The sequence below is a fragment of the Cebus imitator genome, unplaced genomic scaffold, assembly GCF_001604975.1.
Source record: "Cebus imitator isolate Cc_AM_T3 unplaced genomic scaffold, Cebus_imitator-1.0 Scaffold579, whole genome shotgun sequence".
Classification (NCBI taxonomy): Eukaryota; Metazoa; Chordata; class Mammalia; order Primates; family Cebidae; genus Cebus; species Cebus imitator.
In genome coordinates this window covers 985,565-999,346 of record NW_016107894.1, presented here as the reverse complement: position 1 = coordinate 999,346, position 13,782 = coordinate 985,565, and the positions used below count along the sequence as shown (strand labels likewise).

Sequence of the window (13,782 nt, the reverse complement as noted above, 5' to 3'; positions counted from 1 at the left end):
AAAAAAATAAATAAATAAATAAATAAATAAATAAATAAAATGTACTTGAGTTTATTCAAAGAGTTTTGACAAATGCGTGCACCTGTGTAACCCAAAACTGTATTAAGATATAGAACATTATCATTACTCTCTATACTCGTTTACCAGTTAATCTCACACCCTGTCTTCTCAGAGGCAACCATTGTTCTAATTTTTATCTGCCATAGATTAGTGTGTCTTGTGCTGGAGTTTTATGTAACTGGAATCATCCCGTATGTTCTCTTTTCCATAGGACTTCTTCATATAAATAGAATCATATAATAAGATGCTTTGGTAAGGTTTATTCAGTATATTGTTTTGGGGATTCATCCATATTGTTTTGTGTATTAGTTCCTTTTTGGTGTTGAGTAATATTCCACCTATGAACATAGTACAGTTTGTAGTCTATTGTCCTTTCTGACCCGAGCTATTTCCTATTTTGGGATGTTATACATGAAACTTTGAACATTCTTGAGTTGAAAATATGTTTTCATTTCTTTTGGGTAAGTATATTAAAGTCAAATTGCTGATTTGTAGGATAGATATATGTTTAGTTTGAAAGAAATTCCCAGATCTTTTTTCAACATCAGTGTACCATTTACATTCCCACCAACAACGTATGAGAGCTCTGGTTGCTCCACATCCTTACAAACACTGGAAGCTGTTCGTCTTTTTAATGTTAGCCACGTAGTGGGTATGTTATATTTTTTGCCCGTTTTTCTATTGTTTTTAATTCTTTTTCCCTTGATTTTTAAGCATTTTAATATATCCAAGATATTAGCTCTTTATGAAATATATTCTAAATATTTTATCTCACTGATTTTGACTTTATAGTTTGAATTCCATAAAAAGTTCTTTCATCTTTCTTGGTGTTACATGGAAAAAGAAGAAAAAAAAAGGAAAAAAAAAGTTCTTTCAATGCTTTTTTAGTTAAATTCTTCAATCTTTTAAAAAATTATATCTGAATATTGAATTATAATTAGAAAGCCTCTTCTCACACCCAGGTTTAAAGGAGCTCATTCATGTTGCCTTCTAGTACTTGTATGATTTCATTTTTTACATTGAGATCTCTGATCTATTTGGAGTTTATTCCTGTCCTGTCTGTGGTTCAATTTTATTATTATTTTTAAATGTCTAATCTGGTTCTTTGGACACTATTTCTAGAAGGGTCCATCTTTGTCCCAGCTATCTGAGATGTCACCTTTATCATATATAAAATGAACTTGAGTTTATTCTCGACTTCCTATTACATTCAACCAGAATTCAAGGTTTAACATTTTTATTTTGCCAGTTGTTTTTATTTTCACAGCAACAAATTTATTGAAAATCTGTGTGAGCAAGAAAAACAGTTTCAATTTACTAAGAAAAGAGGAGGCCAGGCTTGGTGGCTCATACCTGTAATCCCAACATTTTTGGAGGCCAAGGCAGGTGGATCACCTGAGGTCTGGAGTTCAAGGCCAACCTGGCCAAAATGGTGAACCCCTGTCTCTACTAAAAATACAAAAAAATCATCTGGGTGTGGCGGCAGGTGCCAGTAATCCCAGCTACTCGGGAGGCTGAGGCAGGAGAATCACTTGAACCCAGGAAGCAGAGGTTGCAGTGAGCAGAGATCATGCCGTTGCACTCCAGCCTGGGNAAAAAAAAAAAAAAAAAAAAAAAGGAATAAGGATACTATCCTTCTGCAAGGCTAGAACTCGTCTCCAACTGGATGTAGATATTCTCCTATAGATGACTTGCAACGCTGACTTCTTTAGAGCAAGCTTAACATGCGAGCATACAGTGAGATGCTGTGCTAAGAATAAGCAGGGACTCTATTTGAATAATGTGTATCAGACAGACTGACCCAGGGATGCAAAAAGCCCAGTTTCTAGTTCTACACTGCTGTTACCACTCCTGAGGTAAATTTCCTAGGCTTGTTCTCTTTCCCCTCTCTTCTGAGGTTTCCATACGGATTTTCTTTGTTGCTTTAACAATCACTTTCGTTGTGTTTCTGGGTAAGAGTCAAGGAAAATAAAAAAACATCTTGCTGGGCACAGTGCTTCAAGCCTGAAATCCTAGTGCTTTGGGAGGCTAAGGTGAGAAGATCCCGTGAGGCCAGCGGTTCAAGGCCAGACTGGCAACATTGTGCTAGCCCTTGTCCTACAAAATAATAATAATAGAAAGACAAGATGGTATGCTGCTACTATATGCTGCTACTATACTTCTAGCTACTGAGGAAGCTGAGGTGGGAGAATTGCTTGAGCTCAGGAGTTTGAGGTTATAGTGAGCTATACTGACACCATTGTACTCCAGCCTGGGCAACAGAATGATTCCGTATCATTTCTTTGAAAGCATCTTAATATAGAAAGATGCAGAAAAAAGCAAACCGAGAGGTGTTGATAGCACTTGTTTGAAAGTTAACACAATGTGTGACCACACTTGTATTTTTGTACTTACTAGTATTTAACTTTTTACATTAATTATTTAAAAATACTGAGTGTACTTAATATTTACAGTGTGAAGAAGATATGAGGAATACACAGTATAAGAAATTATCCCTCTACATTCTATAAAAATGAATAAGATGTACAAAAACTATAATTCAAAATAGTTCATAGCAACCACCTTATATATTTTTAATCCTCCATAGGCTATTGTATGGTAACTTTGATGTGGGTACTCAATACATTTCTGGAAATTTTTTTCTGTCATCTATGAATATATTTTATTTTATAGAACATACAATGGCCAAATAACACCACTAGAAAAATATTTTAAGATCACCTTTGGCTGGGTGCAGTGGCTCATGTCTGCTGTAATCCTCGCATTTTGGGAGGCCGAGGTGGGCAAATCACCTGAGGTCAGGTGTTCGAGACGAGCCTGACCAACATGGTGGAAACCCGTCTTTACTAAAAATACAAAAAGTAGCCACGTGTGGTGGTGCTCCCCTGTAATCCCAGCTACTCTGGAGACTGAGGCAGGAGAATCGCTTGAACACAGGAGGCAGAGGTTGCAGGGAATCGAGATCGTGCCAGTGCACTCTAGCTTGGGCAATAGAGCAAGACTTCAGGTCAAAAAAAAAAAGATCATCTTTATCATCAGCATAACCAAATATTTTAAAATGATTAAAATCCCTAGCCACTGGCTAGTCGGCTTTGATTAATGTCAAAAATATAAGACCAGTTGTTTCAATACACCTTGCAGTGGAACACTATTATCACTAGGGTGCGCTATTAGCGTTGTCAGCCAGTTAGTGATCTGCCAGAAGGGCCAGAAAATCGGAGAAAGTTGTCCAGTGTTTGGAGTGGAGTAGCTGATTACTGAACATCTCTGAAAGTCACCAAACTTTTTCCAGATTATCACAGGCACAATCATAACATCACCCCACTACTGTCTCATTTTAAAACTATAAGTATATAACAATAATGTATCAATGGGGCCCGGCGCAGTGGCTCACGCTTGTAATTCCAGCACTTTGGGAGGCTGAGGAGAGTGGATCACTTGAGGTCAGGAGTTCGAGACCATCCTGACCCAACTTGGTGAAACCCTGTTTCTACTAAGAATACAAAAAATTAGCTGGAAGTGGTGGCACGCGCCTGTAATCCCAGGTACTCTGGAGGCTGAGGCCAGAGAATCGCTTGAACCCAGGAGGCGGCGGTTGCAGTGAGCCAAGATCAGGCCATTGCACTCCAGCTTGGACAACAAGAGAGAAACTCTGTCTCAAAAAAAAATATGTATAATATATATTTATATATGTAATATATTAATATATATAATATGTGATATTACATATATATGTAATATATGTGTTATATATATATAAATGGATGATCTTGCAGCAAAAATAGCAAATTTCTATAGCTATAATTCACTCTTCTAACAAAACTTGCAAAAAGTTAACTGTTAACATTTAATGGTATAATTTAATTTAAAGGTATAATTATTCTATTTCATAAAAGGCATAAACGGGAAACAGATCAAGAAATAACAATTAGAATTACTTTGTGAATGCAAACTCTTAGTTTCTTTTCTCACTTTACTAGGTCTAGTCAATGTCAATCTTCTCTGATATTACGGTCTATTTTAATCATCATCATCAAACACAAACTGATAATCAATAGGTTAAAAGACAATAAACTCTATCTCCCAAATTGAGAGTTTTTAATCTTGCCCCCTCAATGCCATTTTCTCTTACCTAATTCTTTTTGCTTGAAATTTCTTTAATTAGAAATTTAGTCAGGTGAGGTGGCTCACGCCTGCAATCCCAACACTTTGGGAGGTAGAGGCAGGTGGATCACAAGATCAGGAGTTTGAGACCACCCTGGCCGACATGGTGAAACCCTGTCTCTATTAAAAATGCAAAAAAAAAAAAAAAAAATAGCCCGGTGTGGTGGCAGCACCTGTAGTCTCAGCTATTCAGGAGGCTGAGGCAGGAGAATCAATTGAACCCAGGAGGCAGAGGTTGCAGTGAGCCAAGAGTGCACCATTGCACTCCAGCCCAGGCAACAAGAGTGAAACTCTGTTTCACAAAAAAAAAGAAAAGAAAAGAAAAGAAATCAAGGCCGGGTATGGTGGATCATGCCTGGAATCCCAGCATTTTGGGAGGCTAAGGCACATGGATCACTTGAGGTCAGGAGTTTGAGACCAATCTGGCAAACATGGTGAAAACGCATCTTTACTAAAAATACAAAAATTATCTTAGTGTGCTTGCATGCGACTGTAATCCCAGCTACTCACAGGAGAGCTGCTTGAACCGGGGAGGTGGAGGTTGCAGTGAGCCAAGATCATGCCATTGCACTCCAGCCTGGGCTACAGGGTGAGATTCCATTACAAAAAAAAAAAAAAAAAATCAAGCCTTTTACTTAAAAATAAGCTTTTCACTAAAAAATAAAGAATGAAGTTTCAAAAACACAAACACTTGAGGCAGTGAATACTTTTGATATGACTGTCAACATCAGAATGCAGCTGACACTGGCTTAAAGAAATGAAACTCTCAGAGAACCCCAAGGATTTGGCCTTGGAGTATCCTTATATGCTGTATACCTCTCTTATAGCAGTTATTACAATGTATTGTAATAAGATTTGCATGTTTGCTAATCATTACGTTGTGAAACCCTGAGGGACAGGACTGAATGTATACAAATCTGTTTTCCCAGTACCTATCAGAGTAGATGGCATTAGTAGCATCTATAAAAACTTGTTTATGGGGATTTTGTTTGTGGATTAAGTAACACTTAAATAGAAACTGATGTGATGAAAAATTGAAAAACGAGGCTCTTTGCTGGTTTGTAGAAATGCTTGACCACCAGCTCACTATTGAGTTTCATGTTTCAGAGCACTGTGTATTCAGTTTTTAAAAAGAGATTTATTGAGATGTAATTAACATATCATACAATTTGCCCACTTCTCGTATGCAATTCTGAGATTTGTTTCTAAAGAGAGAGATAGAAAAAGAAAAGGGAAGAGGTCTCTTTTCCTTGAGTTGTACACTGATTCACACTGGGGTGCTGTGCTGATAACAATATGATGTAAATCACCCACCTAGATCCTTTTCTGTTTGGATTATGGGAAGAAGGTTACAAAGTTATACCTAAAGATAGGTAGAAGAGGACATAAATGGAAGGAAAGGAAAAAAAGAAAAAGATTCTTCAATATGTTATTTATTTCATGCTAGGAGAAAAGAAGCTGTGGGGACTTTTTAATGTAAATCTGAACTTTGGACATTATGTCTTTTAATATGCTGTAAGACTGATCCTAGAATCTGTCTCATTCCTTTAGACTTATCCAGGGACACATCCTTAGACTTGAGTTATTCTGCTCTCTTATTTTCCCAAATCTTACTGTGGTGGTTATCTATTGCTGCATGACCAATTATCCTAAAAATTAGTGCGTAAAGCAATATAAACATGTACTACATCACCTAGTGTCTGTGGGTCTCCATTTCAGAAGTGGCTTAGCTGGGTGGTTCTGGCTTGGAGTGTCCCACAAGGTGGTGGTTAAGAAGCCAGCTGGGCCTTTGGTCATCTGAAGGCTTGACTGGGGCTGGAGGATTCATTTCCAAGAATGGCTCACTCACATCGATGGCAAACTGGTGCTGATTGTTGATGTGATACTTTAGTTTCTTGCCAGGGGACCCCTGCATGGGACTGCTAGAATACCTACAAGAAAGGACAACTGGCTTCTTTCTAAATAAGTGATCCAGGAAGGCATAAGGCAGAAGCTGCAATGTGTATTATAACCTGGCCTTGATATTCTCACACCATAATTTCTGGAAAATCCTATTGGTTACACAAGTCAGTCCAATTCAGTATGGAAAGGAATAAATAAGAATGAGAGTAAGCGAGGTAGGGATCACTGAAGGCCATCTGGAAGGCTGGCTACCACATTTATTTATTTATCAGAGACACAGTCTTGATGTGTCTCCCAGGCTGGAGTGCAGTGGTGCAATCAGCTCACTGCAGCCTCAACCTCCTGGGCTCAAGTGATCCTCCCATCTCAGCCTCCTGGGTAGCTGGGACTACAAGGGCCAGCTAATTAAAAACATATTTTTTGTAGAGACAGAGTCTCACTATGTTGCCAGGGCTGGTCTCCAACTCCAGGGCTCAAGGGATCCTCCTGCCTTGGACTCCCAAAGTGCTGGGATTACAGGTGTGAGCCACTATGTTCAGCTTATTTCTTAAAAGAGATATATACATATATATTTGAGTTATACATATACTTGAGATCTATCTATATCTATATCTCAAAAGGGATTCCTCAACTCTGGTACCAGCTCTTGAATAACATATTACATTGACATTTAGCCTGACTGAAAGAGTATCTCTGGGGATAGCTCGATAGTGCTTAAATGGAAAAGACTAGAGAAAAAGGGAGGCTTTTATTACTAAGCCTAATTTCAATGAATCTGAACATTTTTTTCCCTATAAACTTTTTTTTTATTATTTTTATTTATTTATTTATTTTATTTTTTTTTTTGAGACGGAGTTTCGCTCTTGTTACCCAGGCTGGAGTGCAATGGCGCGATCTCGACTCACCGCAACCTCCGCCTCCCGGGTTCAGGCAATTCTCCTGCCCCAGCCTCCTGAGTCGCTGGGATTACAGGCACACGCCACCATGCCCAGCTAATTTTTTGTATTTTTAGTAGAGACGGGGTTTCACCACGTTGACCAGGATGGTCTCGATCTCTTGACCTCGTGATCCACCCGTCTCGGCCTCCCACAGTGCTGGGATTACAGGCTTGAGCCACCGCGCCCGGCCTTATTTTTATTTTTTTTTAAAGACAGGGTATCACTGTTGCCCAGATTGGAGTGCAGTGGTGTGATAATAGCTCACTGCAGCCTTGACCTCCAGGGCTCAAGCAATCTTCCTGCCTCAGCCTCCCAAGTAGCTGGGACTACAGGGATATACTACTATGCCTGGCTAATTAAAAATTTTTTGTGGCTAGGTGCTGTGGCTCACACCTGTAATCCCAGCACTTTGGGAGGCTGAGGCTGGTGTATCATTTGAGGTTAGGAGCTCCAAACCAGCCTAGGCAACATGTGAAACCCCGTCTCTACTAAAAATACAAAAATTAGCTGGGCGTGGTGGCGGGCACCTGTAATTCTAGCTACTTGAGAGGCTGAGGCAGGAGAATCACTTGAACCCAGGAGGCAGAGGTTGCAGTGAGCCAAGATCGCACCATTGCACTCTGCCCTGGGCGACAAGAGCAAAACTCTGTGTCAAAAAAAAAATTTTTTTTTTTTTTTTGAGTAGAGACAAGGTCTCGTTAATGTTGCCAAGGCTGGTCTTGAACTCCTGGGCTCAACTGATCCTCCTGCCTCAGCCTCCCGAATAGCTAAGACTACAGAGGCATGCCACCATGACCGGCTAATTAAAAAAAAAAAAAATTAAATCCATGTTTCCATGATAATTTTTTTTTTTTTTTTTTTGGTAGAGAAGGAATCTCCTTATGTTTCCTTATGTTGCCCAGTCTGATCTTGAACTCCTGGATTCAAGGGATCCTCCCACCTCAGCCTCTCAAAGTGCTGGGATTATAGGTATTAGCCACTGTGCCTGGTCCCTATAAACTTCTTTAATTTTAAAGAAAAATATTTACAGGAACCCTAATATTTTCTTATTCAAATTATGTGATTGTCCAATACTCTGAAATGAGTGAAATATTCTATTAGACATAGTAATGAAAAAAGAAACTTGTGGTTTTAATCAGTAGAAATAAAAAACGATTTGGCAACATCTTTGTTTGCATAGGACAAGATGACCTGCATCATCACTTGCGTTTAGTGTATATTTTGTCCTGCTTTTAATCCAAGGGTCTGGACATGACAGACAATAGAGACACCTGCTGTTTTAAAAAGAATGTCAAGGGGCTGTGGCACTTCCTGAACAAGAAGAAACAGATTCTACAGCAACAGTTCCAAGATTGAATATAGGATTAATCATTTACATTTCTATATTCTTAATCAGCTTTAATGACAATGCCACTTGAGTGAAGAAAAGGATTTAAAGTAAAATGAAGTTCATAATTCATTGTATTCTTTCCATCCATGGCAGACCCCTGGGGGTCATTGTGATTCTTAAGTAGAAAGGACATTAGATGTGGGGCATATGAGAGATCTGAATTTTCGTTTTGTCACTAATTAGTTTTATAACCTTAGGAAAACTGTTTAGCTGTTTTAATGGATTTACTCTACTGTACATTGGTGGGCAAAGATGTCGGAGAGGCGCTTAATCTTAAGGTTTTCGTTCACCAAAGGGGCTGACACAATCAACACTAAATAGAAACACATTTTGCACAGCGTCCTTGCTCCGCCGTCCTCGCTTTTCTTTGGAAGTCTTTATGACCTCAGTATACTCTTGCTAAGCATCTCATACTGGTCTTCACCGGGGCTACTCATTGAATCTTTAGCTAGCGGTGTTTCACAAAGGGAATGAAATCTTGTTCTTGGGTTGTGAAATCGTAAGGACACTACGGTCTCCAGGCTGACAATCGTTTATGGAAGTGCCCATTTCCTTTCCTCGTCACACCTAAGGCCCTTCCCGGGTCCCACAAAGATGATTAGCTTCATGTTAGGCGGTTCTGGGGACTGCGCCAATTTGCAGGATCCTGGCAGCGCTGGTGCTGGGGAAAAGGATGGATCCTTAAGGCTTGCAGGGCCTCACGATTTGGGCCCTTCATCGCGACTTCCTCAGTGTGTAATTTCGTATCGTGACAAAGCATTTTCGATTTTATTCCGAAAAGCCCAACCCTGGGGTCACAACCATGCCTCTATAACCAATTTAACTGTTGAGCTAAGAGAACACCTATATGCGCCGACTACTTGTCTCGGAAGCCCTACTTCTCTCCTCGGGACAGGCGGGGAGTTGAGACTGTAGCTGGAACTACGAATCCCAGAATTCCTTTGCGCATGCGCGCTGCCATTGTGATGCTCCTTTCCCGGTAACTCGCCCTCTCAGGCAAACCTGAAGATAGCGGCAATACTCCGGTGGGGGGCGGAGATGGTTTCTGCCCCACTCTCCGCCCCCTTCGTGATAGGCAATGGGACTAGCCAACCGACGCTGCGAGTTCGGAAAGCACTCTCCAATCAGCACCTGCAGCGGAGAGGTGGGCGTGCACGCTGGCAGGGCAGGTGGGCTAGGCTGTGTCGGGTTACGAGGGGGGAGAATAACGTCGGGTCGGGTCAGCGGGCTCTGCAGTAGTCGCCGCAGCGGCGATGGGAGCGGTGGGGACGAGGCGGCGGCGGCGGCGGCAGGAGGGGGAGCAGGTGCTGGCACAAGAGCAGAGGCTGGGGGGAGCCGGCAGCAGCAGTAGCAGCAGCCGTCGCCGCCGCCAGTAAACGCGGACCGTACCCTAAGGGACTACCCAGCCGGCCGGCCCTGGAAACCGCGCTCGGGTCCCGCCGCAGTCGGCGGCGGGGGATGGGCAGGCAGTGGCGGTCCCGTCCGCCGAGGGTTAATCCCCTCCAGTACCGGTCCTAAGCTGGACCAGAGCCCTCCGCCAGAACCCCCGCGTCCGCCACGGCCCAGGTAGGACACACCCCCCGAGCCCCCAGGGCGCCGCCCTCACCTAGTCCAGACCCCCTCCTCTGGCCGCACCCCTCGCCCAGTGACCGAGTCTGCTGAGGAGGGGAAGGGTACCGGCGACTCTCAGGTCGCTGCAAGTTACGGGCTCGTGCCAGACCCCGTCACTCTCCACCCCGAAGATCGTTCTGGTTCTGTCCCATTTCCCCGGAGGCTGTCGCCCTGCTTTGCCCGGGGCTTTGGGTGTCTTCACTGAACTTGGAGGGTCACGGAGCTTCGTTCTGCGTCTGTCTCTGTGGGTGACCCACATATCACTTGTACTCATGCCACTTCTGGTACGAGCACCGAACACGGATTCCTAGGAAATCTGAGCGCTTGTTTCCCACCCCGCCTCCCCAACTATAATGGAAAGGAACATGGAACTGTAGAATCTGTTTGCTGTGTTGTAACGACAGTGAAGGCCGCGACTTTCTTGTACTTAGGGTGCTGAAGTAATGACCTGAGGGATTTGCTTGTCATTTGCTTTGACAGAGATGATGTTGACACCCTGGGATGCTGTGGGAGGGACAAAAGACCCGCGTATATGTTCTGTCAAGCCAGAAAAGTAAATAATCCATTGGAATGCTTTATCCTACAGCGAAGTTAATTTTGTTTCCGTCGGGGCTACGGTAGAGGTAAAAATGACATTGAGTTGTACTTTGCTTTGAATTAAAGTTGATGGGTAGCAGCAATCCTGGTATCAACTCTTCTCTCCCATCGCTTTAGAAACTGTTCTTTGTGTGAACATTAAAGAGGACAGTTTTATTATACCCTTTTATTAATATGAAGATGTTTTGTTACTCAGTAGAAATTGAGTTTCTGTGTGTGTAGGAGGGTCATGAATGGGCACATGCAGACACACATACACACACACACAGGGAGGATCCACTGAGTGTGTTTTGTTACAATGTTTGGTTCTGAGCCATTGATAACAGTTGCATTGGTATCTAAATCCTGATTTGCCACAATATACCACAAAGATATGTTGCCTGTATTTTTGGCTAAATGGAATAGAATAACGTTCATTTGGGGGTAGAAGGGGGAAATGATTTTAACTTATCGAGGGAATTGAATGCTAAGTATTGCTGCTTTCTTTCCTTTTTTTTTTTTTTTTATAAAGAAGCAGTAATGATGACAAATACAGCTTAATATGACTAATCTTGAGGCATTTATCTGAAGTCAAAAACTGTTTCAAATAATGTGTGTGGTATATTGTGATCTATGCAAATTGAAGACATATTGAAGGAAATCTTTGATTTAGAAGCTTATGTTTTCCAGTATGATAACATTTTATCATGACACCGAAAGGGACATTTGAAACATGATTATAAAGGAAAGTTTCTCTAACATTTTTCTTTTATTATAGAATGTTAGGAAATGTTTTTTCCCTCTTCCAGTTTTAGATATACAAGAAATTAAAGTCCATAACTTCATTAATTTAATATATAATACCAAGTTGATGCAAATTTGTACATTGGTAGGGTGCTGACTGAGAATGATATATCTTGCTCATTATCTTGTACTATGGTTAATACATAATTTAGTAAATTATTGCATTATATATGACTTCAGATTTTTGGGTCTTCTTTTGACTTTACTGATTATTTTAATACTTCAGGAAATCTTCACGAAGTTAGACCTCATTTGCTTTAGCAAATTGAACTCAATTATGTGGGGCTTCAAATATCTTTAAAGGTAATACTAGAAGGGAAGTTTGTATAAGTTAGACAATTTTGAGGGCCTTTTACATCTAAAAAGTGCACTAAAATTATGGCAGCGATAAGTTACTGGTTTTTTAAAGTAAATGAATATTACAAATCGGAGTTAGCTGTGATCATGGAATTTAAATTTCACTTTGGTGGGGGGCAGCCAGTTTTTTATATGCTTTATAACTTTAAAAAGTAACATATATCCAGATGACTGCTTGATTACAACTGGTAAGAGACTCTGAGCCAGAACCACCTACCTAAGACATTTTCAGGTTCTAATCCTCAGAAACTGTGTGAGATAAGAAATGTTTGTTGCTTTTAAAAAAAAAAAAAAAAGCTTATGCCTGTAATCTCAGCACTTTGGGAGGCCAAGGCAGGAGGGTCACTTGAGCCCAGGAGTTTGAGACCAGTCTAGGCAACGTAGGGAGATTCTGTCTCTACAAACAAACAAACAAACAAACAAACAAAAAAAACAAAATTTGGCTGGGCATGGTGGCTCACACATACAGTTCCAGCTGCTAGGGAGGCTGAGGGGGAGAATCAGAGGCTGAGGCTGCTGTGAGCTGTAATCACTCCACTGCACTCCAGCCTGGGTGATAGAGCAAGACCCCATCTTAAAAAAAAAGTGTGTGTGTATATATATATATATATAGATAGATAGATAGATAGATAGATCTCTGACAAAGGAAAGTGTTTATGATCATTATTGAACTAGTGGAGACTGTGTTGATCAGCAAAATAAAAGTCTGAGAATTATGGAAAATATAGCTTACTTCTTTCCCCACTTAAAAAAAAGCTCTTATAGGAAATATTCTTTTATAAATATATAGCAAACAGTCTTTTCAATTTGAGGTTATTTTACTCAAAATTACTGTAGTCATGTATTCATTTTTTTTGTTCTTATTGAGTTTTTTGAGAGGCACTGAAAATATAGCTGGAGCTATTTGTTTATTTGATTAGTAATATTGCAACATACCTTCAACATTGGATTTTTTAAATTAAATACATTTTATTCAGTTTTATTTCCTAGTTTTTTTTTTTTTTTTCCTGTCATCCAGCACATTGAAAACAATGTGTGGTAGTGGAATTTTTTTTTTCCCCAGGCTTCAGTGGATAGAACCTTTTATGCCGAAAATACTGAATGCTTTCAAGTTAAATATTGTACTTCTATATTTGGTGAAAGAGCCTTTAAGTTCATATGAAAAAATTCAATGTTTGGAACTAAGTTTTGAGCCTAAGGACAACACACGTTACTACTCAAAACAGTTTCTGCCTCTTTAAAATCTGGCGATCCTTGATTATAGGTTTACAATACAGATTGAAATTGTATTATTACATAATATGAATGTCAGTTTTGCTAGAAAATTTCATCTTTTTAGTAGGTGATTTTTAAGTAGACTTCTTAGTATAATTTCATTAATGTCATATGACTTTATTCTTGATACTTAAGTGAACATATAGTACTTACAAACTTTTGTGAACATTTTGGATTTTTTTTCTTTTTTTTAAATTTTGTATATATAATCCTTGGTGTTTTAGAATGTTTATAGCTGTTTTTTATTATATTATTGGAATTTGCTTTCACTTCAATTAGAGTAAAGCTTCCCAATGTAAAAAACTAAATGTCCTTTGAAAAGAACCTGGGATGTACTAGTGTCTCCTAAAGAGTGGAAGTTAGGGCTGGGTGTGGTGGCTCACGCCTGTAATCCCAGCACTTTGGGAGGCCAAGGCAGGTGGATCACAAGGTCAGGAGTTGGAGACCAGCCTGGCCAGTATGGTGAAACCCCTTCTCTACTAAAAACACAACAGTTGGCCAGCTGTGGTGGTGTGTGCCTGTAGTCCCAGGTACTCTGGAGGCTGAGGCAGGAGAATCGCTTGAACTTGGGAGGTGGAGGTTGCCGTGAACCGAGATTGCACCACTGCATTCCAGCCTGGGTGACAGAGCAAGACTCCATCTCAAAAAAAAAAAAAAGAGTAGAAGTTAATAAATAGCTTCTTGGCTTCCTTTGGTAAGCTATGG

At 40.4% G+C, this 13,782-nt stretch overlaps 1 protein-coding gene across 2 annotated transcripts in view; it reads left to right on the top strand.

Annotated features, from left to right (window-relative positions):
• The first annotated feature begins 9,630 nt into the window (after positions 1 to 9,630).
• Positions 9,631 to 13,782, top strand: part of TTBK2 (tau tubulin kinase 2) — a 175,525-nt gene continuing 171,373 nt past the window's right edge. Inside the window, exon 1 of one of the 2 annotated variants that reach the window (XM_017516319.2) lies at positions 9,631 to 10,020. The gene's annotated coding sequence lies outside the window, so the exon portion shown is untranslated. Of the gene's footprint in view, positions 10,689 to 13,782 lie in introns of both variants that reach the window. The other variant, XM_037734169.1, reaches the window with a different exon arrangement.